The following is a 15,730-nucleotide window of genomic DNA, read 5'->3' on the forward strand; positions in this document are numbered from 1 at the left end:
TGATCCTCTGTAGGATAAAATCTCATTTGACACATCCCAGGTCCTGGGAAAAATTACTGCTAAATAGAGGACCACCAATAACCCTATTTAAGTTACAAATCCTAAGTAAGTACAGCAAGTACAAAAGATGAACATTTATTAAACTATAAAAGCATGCCAATTAATTTAGATACATGCAATTAATGCCACTGATAATGGTTTTGTTTTTCAGTTATATATCATATTTTGGGCTGGTATGCAATTTGGACCTATAACAGCACAGAATATACTTTTGTTTTATATTTCTGCTGGTTTGAGTATGTGATGTGACTCAGATTTATGGTTCCAGGGTCTTAATAGTGAAAATAAAATATATAAAAATTTATTTTTTCTTCAGTCAACAAAGTGTTGTGAATAATTGATTGTTAATTATCTTCATATATCCAGAGAGCCATTATTACCAGTCGACATTGAAGACTCCATTGTCCAACCAGAATCTCCTGCTGCAGCGATGCACAGCGGGAGAGGGTTTTTCAACTCATGTCACAGTCGCAGGACATAATCAAAGGTTTTGTAAAAGAAAATATTGGCAAAGCCCAAAAACGGCAAAAAAAGAATTTTGATTAAAGGCAGCAATCAAAACAGGTAATTACATAATGCTATGTTGTGCATTGAAAACTGCACTGTAGTTAAATGAATGGCAACATATACATTGTATTATGATGTTACGTACATATGCTGGATTTTGTTTTATTCAGAGCTTCAAAGTTGGTTCTATAAGTGTTCTCGTCCGGAATGCTAGAAAGGATGCCCGAAGAGGAGGGAAGCTCGAAAACTTTTGGCTTGGGCTGTATGGAGTCAAGGCTGTGAATGAGAAAGGGCTGTACACACATATTAACAGTTCCACAGGCCTTCCTTTGAAGAAGAAATTCAATCCAGTTTACTTAAAGAATTTCACACAAGTAAGATTCCTTTACAGTCTTTTTATTTGGGAGGGGGGTGGTTGGGAGAGGGGGGTTGATTGGCATGATTCCTCCATAATTTTCTTAACAATAATCAGTAACTTGATGAGTTCTGTGCTGGCTTATGTGAGGGTAAGGGCTGTAGCTGTCTTCACACAATAAATCAATTTTGACTCAATGGCTTTAAAAAATGAAACATAATTGCCAACAATAAAAGAAAGAAGAATAAGTTAATTAGAAAACTCCAGTTTCCAGACAAATGTTTTCAAATATTTGATTTTATTTGCTTAGTTTCGAGAGGAGAATTTTATGTGATGTCAGTTTGAAACTCAGCAATTAAATGTTCAACTTCTAATTAGCTTCTTGCCAGATCAACTTGGTAAAACCACATATAGTAACTAATTCCTTTGGTGTAGATATCATGCATGGTAATGAGTGGGCGGGGTTAACATGAAACTAGTATCAACATGTTGCTTGACCATTACAACATTTTTAATCTCTGGTTTATTCTGCTGATTGAATGTTTGTAACGGGGGGGACCAAAATAGATTTTAGCTGACGTTCTCTTGTTAGCTCCAATCTGAAGAATGGTAGGTTGGTTTGAGGTGATCCTTGCAGCAGTGATGAGCTAAGGAGGGTCGTTATTGCTTTTGGTGCAGATATTGTGCAACAAAATGAGTGGGCAGAGCTTAACATTAATAACTGTTAGCTCCAATCTGAAGAATGGTAGGTTGGTTTGAGGTGATCCTTGCAGCAATGACGAGCTAAGGAGGGTTGTTATTGCTTTTGGTGCAGATATCGTGCGACGAAATGAGTGGGCAGGGCTTAACATTAAAACCTGATCTGCAATTGTTCACCAACCATATGTGGTATGACTAAATTTTATTGTGCTGAGCAGGTTGGTTACACAATGCAATGTTTTCAGTGCTATTATTTTGCTGCATATTGATGAGATGTGTGACAAAATAAGGTTCAGCTGAAATTTCGTTATAAACACAGAATCGGAAGAATTTTATTCCATTTGAGTTGATACTTAACATAATGATACCTCATAGCCTGCAGGAATGGTCCGTCTCGTTTTCTTGGCAGATATTTTCCACTTTCGCCCATGTTTGTTGCATCTCAATCATCATTTCCAACTTTTTCTAATATTTGTAGAGCCTTAATTACTATTAAGTGTGTGCAAACCCCCTTCCCTCCCCCCACACACAAACAAACGCATACACAAATTACTCATGTTACATCATGGAAACCATAATGCATTTTACCTTGGTTGATTTTTCATATATTGAACAAACTAAATATTAAGAAAATGTCCCTTTAACATATTACTTAATTCAAAAGGGAATTGCGATATAGCATCATTACGTTAATGTTGCTTTACCATTCCAATGTTGTTGTTATAGGAGAAATGATATACTGCTTAAATCTTCATGGTGGTGGCAGCAACCCAATGAGATTCCTGGCTTGCAGCCGACATTATCAGGAACTTGGCCAAAGTTGGTTGAGTTGATAATCTAACACACTGTCTAGACTGAGTTTGCAGCAAGAACAGCCATCAAATTACCATTTCCCCAAAGAGTGGTGTAGCTGGGAACCACATTGCACTTTGCATGTGTGGTTGGAGTATTAATTTTATACAGGTTGTAAAACACTGCATGAAGTCACATTTATTCTTTCATCAACATTGATTCTTTCATCACAGAAATCCTCATACAGGCATAAATTTCCAGAATAGGGACTGATATTGACTGACTTAAATTTCATCTGATCTTGAATTTGGTATGACCTCTATGTATTAACATATTCCTTAATTAACAAAGAAAAAAATGCAAGTTTGTATTCAATATCCAATAAATGTCTCGGAGCGTTTAAATTTTTTATTGCAAGAAAGAATTTTTTAACAAAAGGAATCGATATACATATGAACATATCCACAGTGTACTAACACAAATAATTGCTGACCTGTGCTGTGATAGGTTGTTGAATATACCTGTTGCATGTAATCCATAAATTTAATTATTCTATATTTCAGGAACTTGCAGCCAGTATCATCAGTACAAACACACCAGATGAGGTTAGCAGCCCAAGTTTGAATATGATTCAAATATCCAATAGAAGAAATTTGAATTAAAGGTAGTCTGTATAGGCAACAAATTATAGCACACTTTTCTGAAGATTTCAAAAATTACATTCCTTGAGATTCTTATTTCCAGATTGGTCTCAGACATTCTAAATGAACACACAAGATGACTGAATGTCTCAGTGAGGTAAATTTCCTCCAGGGTGGTAATGACAACAATTTAAAATGTTGACCAAATGTGACCGTATTGGAACTTTTGGCATATTTGGGGCCAAACAAACCTCTGCCCCCCTGCACAATTTCCCACCCCAACCTATGTTCTATATTTCTCTTTCACAATATATGTTACCTTCTTACAGGGAGAAACATGATCAAGGTCAATACAGCCCCACAGTTATTGCATATATATATCCAACTCTTGCAAAGAATACTGGTTTTTCTATTTCAAATTGAGTTTTCCGTTTCATTATTTTATGGATATAGATCCATGTTATTGTGAATTTCTTGATCGTGGAAAATCACTGGCCATGCTCGAAAAGTCACATTAAATATTGTTAAATGTTTTTATTTCAGGAACAAAGCAATCTTGATACTGTAAAGGTAAGTAACCTAAGACAACCCATGCAGCTTTAGAAATAAATTCATTAAGGCAGGGATTGCAAGCTACGGAGGTGCAAGACTTCATGTGACTTGATCCTCCCCACCTGGAAATGTTGAAAAATGGAAGACTTTTACTGTGCCAGGACCATATCCTTGACAAACTCCTATGCCTGGAGAAGGGAAAATCCCAACCTATACGGGCACAATTGCAAGGGGCATTTTGTGATGTTCCAACCCCATCGCAAGGATTGGCACTTATTGCAGAATATCATAATTTTCACTTCAACAATGAAGGTTTTAAGTTTTATTATCCCCCAAATATACTAGATTTCCAACATGGGCACTCTCTTTGTCAAGTTCATGATACCTCTACTCCTTTCTCCCAGTAGCATATTCCAACAAATGGTTATTAAGATATGATGTGTTTATCATTTTACTTGATGAGAGTAACTTTTCAGCTACAGAAGCTAGTGACAGACTTCCAAGAAAGTGCTTTGAAACATCAAGCAATCATAACAAAAATAGATACAAATGAAGGCTGCAACCCTAAACTTTTCCACTTATATTGATGAGCCACCCATGTCAGATGTAGATTTCCTACAAATCTAAATTTTCCTTCTTTTATAGCTTCTTTGCAGCATCATTCAACACTATGATGGACATAGCTCTGAATTAATGGAAGTAATCAAAGCTCTCTTCCATGCAATTTCAACCTGAACTTCATGGGCCTCCTGTCTCGCAAGGTTGAAACAGATTCTTCCAGAGTTTGATTCAACTGCACAGGAGGATGCATTAGAATTCCTTGGTGTAGTTTACATCATCATCATGCACTTCCTGTAACCAAAGCCAGTGCAAACTTTTAGATGAGTAAGAGATATAGATCGTTCTGTGAAAAGCATCAAAGCAACCCCCCAAAAAATAAGTGAACTTTTCAATGTATTATTTAAATTTATGCCATGTTGGCCCAAATATTCAAATTTGGTCACCTTTGGTCAAAATTCTATAAACTGTTTCTATTACAACTTTTGAGGAAATTTACCTCACGGGGACATTCAGTCATCTTGTGTGTTCATAAAGAATGTCTGGATTTGGACTAAGGGCCTACATGAAAGTAACTTGTTAAAAACTTCTAGCAATTATAGCATCCTATAATTTGGGGCATATACAGACTACCTTTAACATTGAAACTGATTGGGAATTTGCTTAGGTTTGCAGGGAATTAGTCATTTTTAAAAGAGGTATCATGGCACCAGTTAGATCTGACTGATAAACTTGCATCAATACAATGAGGATGCACATTTTGTAAGGCTGGGTTTAGATGATAGTCTGTATCTGATTTATAAGTTTGTTGCTCTTAATAGTAATTCTGATAATTTTAAGTGAAAGCTGAATGAAAGTTTTCATTTATACCTGATAATCCAGAGGGTAAAGGAACAAATGGAAATTGCAATAGAAATGCAACATTGTTGTAATGAGTAACTTTTTTTCCTTTCCAGGTACTTCTTCTTACATACAACAAATGAGATGAAGTGGACTTCCTGCAATGAGACTTGGCACTGTCGGGCAAACTCATATCCAGTAATTCCAATATATCCTAGTAACAAGGGCTATATGTCATGCTTGAGTATGCAGGGGCACCTTGAGGTGTGTCTAGATTGCAAAGATCTTGAAGGCTTTTGTGAGTCCTGGTGAGTTCCTGCAAACTCCCTGTTTTTGTCATATTGTTTTCATTCCATGCTGTTTTGTGTTATGTAAAATTGTTTCAATATGTAACACAATGCATTTTTGTGAAGTAGTATGTGTGTTTATGAGTGTAATGCTAAGAGCCTGTCATTACGACTCAATAAACTGACAAATGAACAGAAGTCAAATTCTGAAACTATTAGTGATGTAAGTTACTGTAATGGCCAGAATTCATACGTTGGAAATTTTCAGGTTTAGAATCCAGCTCGAGTTGAAATGATCCCATTGAGCAGTTCTAAATACTGTATACTGGCATCTTTTCATATTGACTGTAGATCTCTGGTGTTATGTCTTTCACAATTTATTAATTTATTAAGTGTTGTGGAAAGAGTTAATTTCACATAGGGTGACATGTATATGTGAAATTAATTAACTAGTTAATTGTATTTAATCGTCCAGTGCGACGAAATTACACTAAATCACCATTGTCGCCCTAAGTGGTGAGTTTATGCTATTTCGTCCTAAGTGTTGTGAAAAGAGTTAAATTTACCTAGAGCAAAGATGTCGCCTTAGGAGCTTTATGTGCAATTCACTATTTTTTAATTAAATACTTTGGTATTTGTATTAGGCAGAGGGATTATTATAAATAGCACACCATCAGTCCGGTTCTCCTTCAATACTTCTCTCCAGAAAGGACACAATTTTCTGGCCAATGGTTCAAGAACGGGATTGATAAAGTACATCGTTTGTATTAGAAACCATTACTTCATCTAGCCAAGGATGTGAAGAATTATTAGTCTCCAGTAGTTCTTGATTCAGTGGTTCATATTCAATTCATGTTGAGTTTTCAGGAACTATTACCAGTTATGCAACGAGTCAGGGCTAGAGTCACTAAATTTCAGAGAAATAAAGTAACTCAAACACAAGTTCATGGACAGTCTTCCCATAGATCTAGATTATGCAGTGACCAAGACCAAGATTCAACTCAAACGTAGGTTTCATAAAAGTGATATCTTTATTAAGTATCTTGATAGTCACTGACTTTTTCATGTTTGCTGATAGTGGTTGTACCAGATGTCATTGTCTTAAACTCCACAAGTCACAAAGTAGCATTAATATTTGGCATAAATTTTTTTCTAATAGGGTCGTGAATGAGTGGAATGGTTTGCCTGAGAAAATTGTACTCGCAAGTACTGTAGTGTGAATGGGTTTAAGAATGCTTTGGACAAGCACTTTAAGCATGGTAATCGGGTCTGATCGTTTGTGTCATCAGTTTTCTTCCATCTCCTATAGGGTCTTTGATGGGGACTTGAGTGTCCCTCCTGATCCTTTTTCTTTACTAAACTAATCTAAACTAATAAGGTCAAGCATAAAGTATGTGTGCTGTAGGCCTATGCAATTGCAGAAGCCAACCTTCGTAACCTTTTTGAACTAGCACTTTTAAGGTTAACTTAACCTTTTAGAAGGTAAGCTTAACTTTTTCTTTGCAAATGTAACACGAACACGATTGAGCAAGAGTCGTGCCAGCAATGCCGCTGCATGAGGGAAATTCACAGTGACAGAGTAAATAATTGCTTTCCCACCCACAGATATATAAAATATATAAAATATAAATATGTTTATCAGCTGGTCAACAGTTATTTAAGGTATCATTTAATTGTTTTCATTTACTCCATTAGTGGTCTTCTCTTTTCCAACAGCTTTACTGGAAAGACTCTTGCTCAGCCGCATTACACAAATACTTTACGAACAGAATACTGCAGATAGCTGATTGTTAACTATGTTAGGAATCCACATGCAGTTCTGGTTATAAAAATAGTAAGAGACAAGATCTGTTTTTCAATCTATGTTTATGGTTAACTACGATTAAGAATAATGAATTGTAATTTTAATAAATGAGCCCTTCAGTACTGATAACCAGGATTTTAGTTACCTATTTTTTCTTTCTTTACAGTACAGAAATGCAGGGTTGCACTACACCATTTCCCATAGAGGAAGTATGGCAGAAAACAGGTGGAATTTTACATATAAATGCCAAAAATGTGCTGGACAGAAAGGTTCAATAAACTTTTGGAACATTGACACCTCATTCACTTACATGAGGAAACCTTTTCTCATAGATGTTGACTAAACAGTTGTAAGAAGGTTAACATGTAGAATTGGTTCTGAAACTAAATCAGTATTTATGAACTCCTCACATCTATGATCTCACCATAAAAGAACAGAAACAAGTTGTTGAGTTTGAAGAGTTAGCAACTTAAAATAAGGAAAAAGTTTCATATTCAAGAAGAAATCAAATTTCAACTTTATGATAAAATATGGGATGATTGCATGGGTAGGTGTGAAAAACCTCTCAGCTAGCTCAAAGGGGAAAAGTGAAAGTAATACCCATCACCTCAGAGCTTATACCATCACAGACTTACACTCACTAAGTAGTACATGTAGCTTATTTGATAGGGAAGTTGTAGATCTGGTGAGTAGCCTACTTCTGTGCAGTGTAGCAGAGCAAAAGCAACAGAAGTTTAAAAGCATATATTACTACTCAATGTGGTGTAAGAATCAGCTGAACTGAGCTCCAAGCTGCATTCAGAATAAGCTTAGGCCTATATACATTTAGAAATATGTAACTGGAAAGCTCACACCTTTACAATGTCAGACCAAGATTGGATGGCATGGGCTGATGACATAAATGAAAAGTTGACAAAACATACATCAGCCCCAGCAAGTTACACAGAGGGATGCAGAATGTGGACAGGTGCCTACACCATCAGTAAGCCAGGGGCACCAGCATATGGCATTATTTTCACAATGCTAACCTGGCAGCTAAGAGAAGAGGCAGCAGGCTCCACATTCTGACATATATGCTCTTCAAAGTATTGTGCAAAGTGAAGATATCTCAAGGACCAAACCATTTGACATCTCATACATATGCCACAACAGCCTACATGTGGAGAGAGGTGTCACATCTCTCAACAGTGTCTTGCAGTGAAACACAGCAGAGAGCCTTGAAAGTTTGATGGCACTTGCCAAGTTTATGGTCATCAGCTTGATTGCCTACTTCCCTGACTGAGTGATACTGTTGTAGCTCATAACAGTGAGTGTGGATAGACTCAGTTTACAAATTACTGGCATCACTGATAAATATTGTCATCTTCATCATCAGTGTAGTTTTTCATCCTAGAGTAACTGGTCATGAATCAGTTGATCTTTCTTATAGATACTGGACTGGTTTATGTTTTTAGTTCTACCATGTAGCTTGTACTTTCTCTCTCTGAGTTGTGCTCTCCTCCATCTGTATGCTCTGCCTCTCTTACGTAATTCATCACATTGCTGTTTTCTTTGCATCTATTTCAGAGTCTGGATACATGGACTATTTGAGCTCACCTTTAATACTGCAGCTTCCATCTTCCTGGCTATGGTCTCTTCAGGCACATTACAGTATATGTTATGTGTATGGAACTGTAGTCCCTGTACTGACCAATGCACGAAAGTGTGGTACTATGTTTTGGATTGGTCACAGTGAAAGCCTTATTAATGACATCTGCTTTTGAGTGGAAGTCTCAAAACGAGTGGACCATAATCATTTGCTGCAGGTGGGTGTCTCAGATATTTTGTTTAGCTTCCTGCTGTCAGTGTGGGATATTAGCAGAGAACCCTTTGCGCATTTGGCATACATGGAAATGTGTACTTCCTGCCCCTCTTGCATACAAATGAATGCTTTTGGCAATATAAATGATTTCCACTGTAGTACTTTGCAAGGCATTCTAAACATGTTGATAAAGCGCTTTTGATATTTCAGATATAAGAAATTTATTGACCATAAAAATTGGCATTCAGTCCATCTCAGTAAAACAGACAATAAATCAATCATAAATACTTCGAAAATACATAAAAATCTGATTCCTAAAACGAAAAATTAAGACTACTATGTCCATGTTCTGACACATATATTTGGCCTATTTCCTACATAATTCATTGGCAAGATTGAGAATAGCCCTTTGCAAGAAAGAACGCCTGTATCTCTCGGTTCGGCATCTCATGACAATTAGTCTACCTGTTTGATTGCTGTAATCTACCCGATGCCCCAGAGGATGTTGGGATGACATGATTGACTTCATATTACTCTGTGATACTCTGACAAGCTACTCATCTACTGAACTGAGGTCATGTGACCGACATATTTTCCTTGCTTTAGAAACTAGTCTACTTAACTTGGTCATGTCTCTAGCAGTAGTATTTTCACCCCACGCTGCTAAACAGAATGTAATGGTGGTCTTGATTGCTGATTTTAATATAGAACAGAGAAATAAGAGTTGGTCTAGTCCGAATAAATTAAGCTTCTGTAATAGGAACATACGCTGATTAGTTTTTGCTAGAATACGTTATACATGTTCATCCCACTCTAATTTATCAGTGATGGTTTCTCCCAGGTATTTATAAGATTGTCAAGTGCTTCTTAGTCACAGTTTTTGCAGGAACATATCAGAGGAGAATACTGCTTTAATATAGTCAGTGCTCTGCGGAGTGACTTGAGTAGGTGAACTTGATCTAACAGGTTAAGTTCACTTTCAGAATGAGTAGTTACAGCCATTGTACTACTGAACCTTTTACATGCCTTGCCATCAGCATCAGTTGTGAGACACTTGACCATTAGTGGATTCTTACCTGTAAGTAATTTGGATTCACAAATCTTTCCACCATTTTGTTCATCTCCGAAATAGGGCATCTTTGCTGAACAGCCCTCATTGCCTGGACTTTGTACCTTGTGATCCCTTCTTCTTTGCATTTCACCCATTAAGCACAACTTGTTACTATGATGGTAACCAATAACAAATGTATCCATGGTGACATTCGCAACTATTACATCTCTGCATTGGCTTGCAGGAGCAAATGGAGTCTTACTTCTTGCATTATACGTAGAGGGTTGTGATATTGATGATCATATTCTGCCTGAATTGGAAAGTCTTTGGAGAGGCCATGCAGTTGCAGTGTCTTCTTAATTAGAACCCTCTTTTGTGCCATATTATTTTTGATAATTTCTTTCATTACATGTTGGTACAAGCTGATTGTAGTGTACTGACCACAGGACTGGGAAGAGACATGCTGTTGAGCAATCTACGAGCTGCACTTGAACTGCCCACTACTCAGAGGCAGCGGGGGCTACCCGTTCCTGGGAAAGGCATCCATACCTGGCGCTCATCCTGTAGTAAGTAATGTTTATATGTACATGCTATTGTGTCTGGGCTGGTAAAATATAATTCCTTATCCTAGGTTGACAGGGTCAGCTCTGTGCATCGTTGTCTTTGTAGAGAGTTTCAGAGTATGTTTGGACTAGACCAAACCAACTGTGAATAGGAAATAACGGCTTTCAAACAGCATGTGTGTGTATTTGATTAGATGTGTGTGCGTGAAGCTATGGGGTTGGAATGGGATTTATTGTGATTGGTGATTACCCAGTATGTGAACATAGAGCATTCGATATTATTTATAATTCCTTTTGAAACAGGATTACTGGAGCATGGAGTTGATGGACAAATTTAGGAATGAGAGGAACACATGCAAGCAGTAAAGAGGAGAAGAAACAGTTAAGTGACACCTGTTCCACTGAAAAATAACCAAGTAGATGACCCAGCTAGCAAACAAAGGCATAAAATGTAAGTACAGGTATAACTTTTGAGAATGAAGCTCATCTTGAGGAAAATAGACATGATTAAATAATTAACATACTTGACTAAAATTGCATTATGCAGTCCTATTCACAAATTTGATTTGATTTGTTTATCACGTGAATATATTCAGTGTGATAGGAAGTCCTCTAAAAAACCTTCAGATGGCTTAACAAAGTAGAGGACTCCCTGTAAAGAAAAGGAAAAAGAAAACAAAATATATAAGAAAAAATGAACATGTTCAATTAATAAGATGCAATCATTTTTTGAATAAAGTTTCTTCTGAATGATTTTGCAGAAGGTTTATTTGTAATATTGTCTGATAGAGAATTCCATGTTTTGATTGTACGTGCCCTTAGTGATAACATCCCCATTGTAGAATTATACCTGTTATAATGTGCATTGCCTGAAGATCTGGTATTGTAATGATGAATATCACTGTTACATATTAAGTAGTCATTAAAAGCATTTGGTAACAGTCCATTCCATGCCTTATAAGCAAATGTAGCAAGGTTAACCCTAATAATGTCATCAGCTTTTAACAACTATAACGCTTAAAAAGAGGATTTGTGTGGTCTCGTGGTTTGGCATGTGTGAGTTGGCGGACTGCTCTCTTCTGTGTAATACAAATGGGATTCAGATTGGTATATCTAGTACCAGACCATATGTTACAACAATACGTAATATGTGGCTGGACTAATGTCTGATCGAGAATCTTTAATATGTGTTGTGGCAGATAATGCTTAGGCTTAGCTAAAACACCGGTGTTTTTTGCAACTTTTTTACAGACAGTTGTAATGTGGTCACACCATTTAAGTTCATGATCTATATATACGCCTAAAAATCTAGTACTATTGACTTGTTGTAGTCATTTACTACCCATAGTAATATCAGCATTCCATGTAAAATTTTTAGAAGTATTAAAAACTATATAGTTTGTTTTATCAATATTCAATGATAATTTGTTGCCAGCGAACCAGTCGCTGAACTTGTCTAATTCAGTCGATACTTCAATATGAAATAAAGTTCTCGATTGTGATACGAAGAAAATATTTGTGTCGTCAGCAAACAAAACAACTTTAACTTTATCAGAAACATTGGTAATGTCATTAACATATAGGATAAAAAGCAATGGACCAAGTATAGAGCCTTGTGGCATACCACATTGAATTCTCTCCGGTTGGGAATGAGCATTTTTGTAGGATGTATATTGGTAGCGGTTTGCTAAGTAACTGTCGATCCAATTAAGAGGGGTTCCTCTTATGCCGTAACGATGTAATTTATTAAGCAGAATTGTGTGGTCTATTGTGTCAAAGGCCTTTGAGAGGTCCAGAAAAACCCCGACACAGGTACTATTCTTGTCAAGATTACTATACAAATTGTCAATGGCATCAGCTAATGCTAGCTCAGTGGAGTGTTCAGGACGGAATCCATACTGTTCCTGGCATAAAATGTTATATTTTGAAATAAAGTTAAAAATACGATTATACATAAGCCTTTCAACTATTTTGGAAAAACATGATAAGAGTGATATAGGTGGATAATTTTCAAAGTTTTCTGAATCCCCTTTCTTAAAGACAGGGATGACCTTGGCAATTTTTAGCATATCAGGAAAAATACTGGTATTGAACGACAAATTACAAATGTGGGTTAATGGTTTGGTAATAAATAGGATAACCTGTCTTACAATACCAGGCTTAAAATCATCGTATCCAGCTGCTTTATCGGGTTTCATGCAAGAGGCTGCTGTTTTTAACAACTCCTCCTCACTGACAGGATGAGAAAACATGGAATGAGTGTTAACATCAATGTTCACAGATTCCTGTGATTTACGTTTGTGGTTGATTTTACTTGCCAGTGATGGCCCCAGATTGACGAAAAAGTCATTAAATTTATTAGCAATGTTAATCGGTTAGTCGGTGTTAATCTCTTTGTCACCATCCTTGAAAAAGAGGGATACGATGATTGTTTACGACCTTTATGGAGTAGTTGGTTCATGGTATCCCATGTGCCTTTTGGGTTACTCCTTGCATTATCAAATTTATTGAAATATAATTTTCTAGAAAATTTGATAACATGATTGAGCTTATTGCGATATTGAGAATAAATAGTTTTATTTACACCAGACGGGTTCTTAATATGTCTTTTAAATAGCTTATCTTTTCTTTTGATAGAAACTAGAATACCTGCAGTAATCCACAGGTGTCTCTTTCGACGTCTCTTAGATTTGGTGACGCATTGCTCAGGAAAGCATTGATTATATATGGCATTGAAATTGTTATAAAACATAGAATAGGCAATGTTTGCATCAGTTTGGGATGAAACATTTTCCCACGAAGCATCTCGGATTGTGGAGAAGAAATTCTGTACATTTGTTTTGCAGTAGTTCCTCACATACATAGGGCCCCTTTGCCTACTTTTGTGTATGGCAGTTTGGAGAAATAATGGATAATGGTCACTGAGATCGGTTACAAAGATACCAGTTATTAGTTTGCAGTCATCATTGGTATAACATTATCTAAAAGAGTTGCAGAAGTGCAACCCACACGGGTAGGTTTGGTAATAGTAGGAAAAAATCCACTGGCATATAGTAAGTTTAAAAAGTCAGCAGATTTAATATTGTCAGCAAGATCAATATTATAATCACCCATAATGTACTTATGTCGTTCATTTGGGAGTTGGGTTAAAATTTTGTTTACGTGTGTCAGAAAAATATGCAGTGAACTTTTTGGAGGCCTATAAATTACGCCTATGGTATAATTTTTCATTGCTGATGTTATGTCAACCTCTATGAACATTGACAGAATCATTGAAAATGCTTATATCGTTTCTGAGTTTGACATTTAAATCGTTGTTATCAAATAAACAAACACCGCCACCTCTCCTTTCGGGACGATGCCTTTCAACAAGCGTATAGTTATTGATATGGATTAGGGGGGATATATCTGCAGTAAGCCAGGTTTCGATAAATCCAATGACAGAGAAATCCTCCTTCAATAGAGACGTAAATGTAGTTATGTCGTCTAAGTTTTTGTTAAGGCTTCGACTATTATGGTGGAATAAAGACAATATGTGTTCGCTAGACATCTTGTTGTATGAGACAATATCGTAGTAATTGCATGCGATAGCTTCCTCCCCTGTTTCAAGGTATTTTGCAGCTTGCATCGCTATAAATAAATAAATGTATAACATGAACGCCATCATCTTTGCATAGGTTCTGCTGAAGAATCCTTTGTTCTGACATTTCTCGCTCTGCTGAGATTAGGAATAAATGTTTTCTTCTTTAGTCTGATAGTTTGAAAGCCGTCTTCGTCTAGGGATATTTGCCTTTTGTGGGGATGGATGTTTCCCCTTTTTGTGCTTGCCCCCTCCATCCGCTGAGATCCAGTCTCCGGTTGTGTTCTCCGTTGTTCTACTACTTTTTGTGTTGGCAATGTCTTCTTTTGTTCAGTTCGCTGTTGTTGGTGGGTTTTCTTTGACTCCTGGTTAGGATTACTCGGGTGTCTGGAGTTCGCGTTATTGTTCTTCTTTGCTGTTGAATCTGTGTTTTGTTTGGATTTCTGTGCCCTGACCTCGTTAGCTTCTTGAATAGCGTGATCGTCCTGTTCAACTGACCCAGTGACTAATCCCTCAGACTGATATTGTGTTTCGTTTTCATGTGTATCTAGGGTCGAGCCAGCGTCTGTGTTGTCATGGCGATACTCTTCAAACGTCTCAGGACAATTAAAGCTTTTATGTCCAAGTTCTTGGCATTTAAAGCATCTGACCTTGGGGCAATTAGCTTCCCGGTGCCCTTGGACATCGCAAACTTTACATTTGTAGTTAGGACAGTTTCTCCTGATGTGATCGCTTTCCAAACACAGATTGCATACTTTAGTTTGACCATTGTGCTTTAAGTTCATATTAATCCCGTTAATTCTAATTGCGTAAGGCAAGCTCTTGTGTTCTTCAGGTAGTTCTAACTGTACATATCGTATTCCGTTCTCGATATTTGGGAATCTGGGGAAGGTCTTTCATTTCCATTCGCCTCTTATTTTACACCCATACTCACAAAGTTTTCCTGTTAGATCTTGTCCTGTATGAATGAAGGTACTCCGAAAACACTAACAGTTAGGAACGTTCTGTTGACACCAGTAGAAACTGATTCCCATTCACAAGGAGTCCACTGTCCAAAATAAGATCAGCTTGTTCCTTTGCTTTTAATGTGATAATCCGGCATCCCAAAGATTTCACACAACTTGCAATTCCATCTCTACCAACATCATTCATGATAGCATACAAAATCTCAGTATCTTTATATGAACTGTCGGCAACTCTGATGCTACACTCCTTTAATTTCTCCGCTGTAGCAGAATCCGTACTAACAATCTTGTAGGCTAACGAACGTCGCAAGACGTCATTGCCGAGATCTCCAGCGGAAAAAGTATTCCAAAATTGGAGTAAAATAAAATTTTCTGCTAAACATTGTCTCAATTAGTGTCTCAAATAATACAATTTGCAATGATGTAGTGAAAACCACACTCTATTTAACCTCGGAGATCATTAGAAAGTAGAAAATAGAAGAGCTCCTCAAGGAACAGTGTTAACAGGTTGATAGTTGGTTATCCAATAACGGTTGGTTATCCAATATTTTGACTTCATGAAGTCAGACCAACTTAAAATTGATCTCAAGGATTGGGCTTTTTGATAGGTCTATTTATATGTAGAGATATGCACTAGTTAATTGCAATTTCAGCCCTCCAAACTAGTGTAGGGAT

General features: G+C 36.9%; 1 protein-coding gene across 3 annotated transcripts in view; it reads left to right on the forward strand.

Moving 5' to 3' along the window:
* The window catches only part of LOC139977953 (gamma-adducin-like), a 47,897-nt gene that overhangs the window by 3,725 nt on the left and 28,442 nt on the right, over positions 1–15,730 (forward strand). Inside the window, exons 4-14 of one of the 3 annotated variants that reach the window (XM_071987739.1) lie at positions 427–624; positions 738–941; positions 2,977–3,077; positions 4,252–4,491; positions 5,121–5,312; positions 5,998–6,298; positions 7,008–7,125; positions 7,262–7,444; positions 8,662–8,900; positions 10,370–10,513; positions 10,814–10,961. The gene's annotated coding sequence lies outside the window, so the exon portion shown is untranslated. Of the gene's footprint in view, positions 1–426; positions 625–737; positions 942–2,976; positions 3,078–4,251; positions 4,492–5,120; positions 5,313–5,997; positions 6,299–7,007; positions 7,126–7,261; positions 7,445–8,661; positions 8,901–10,369; positions 10,514–10,813; positions 10,962–15,730 lie in introns of those variants that run through there. The other 2 variants (XM_071987738.1, XM_071987737.1) reach the window with 2 other exon arrangements.

The sequence above is a fragment of the Apostichopus japonicus genome, chromosome 12 (genome assembly GCF_037975245.1).
Source record: "Apostichopus japonicus isolate 1M-3 chromosome 12, ASM3797524v1, whole genome shotgun sequence".
NCBI classification, from domain to species: Eukaryota; Metazoa; Echinodermata; class Holothuroidea; order Aspidochirotida; family Stichopodidae; genus Apostichopus; species Apostichopus japonicus.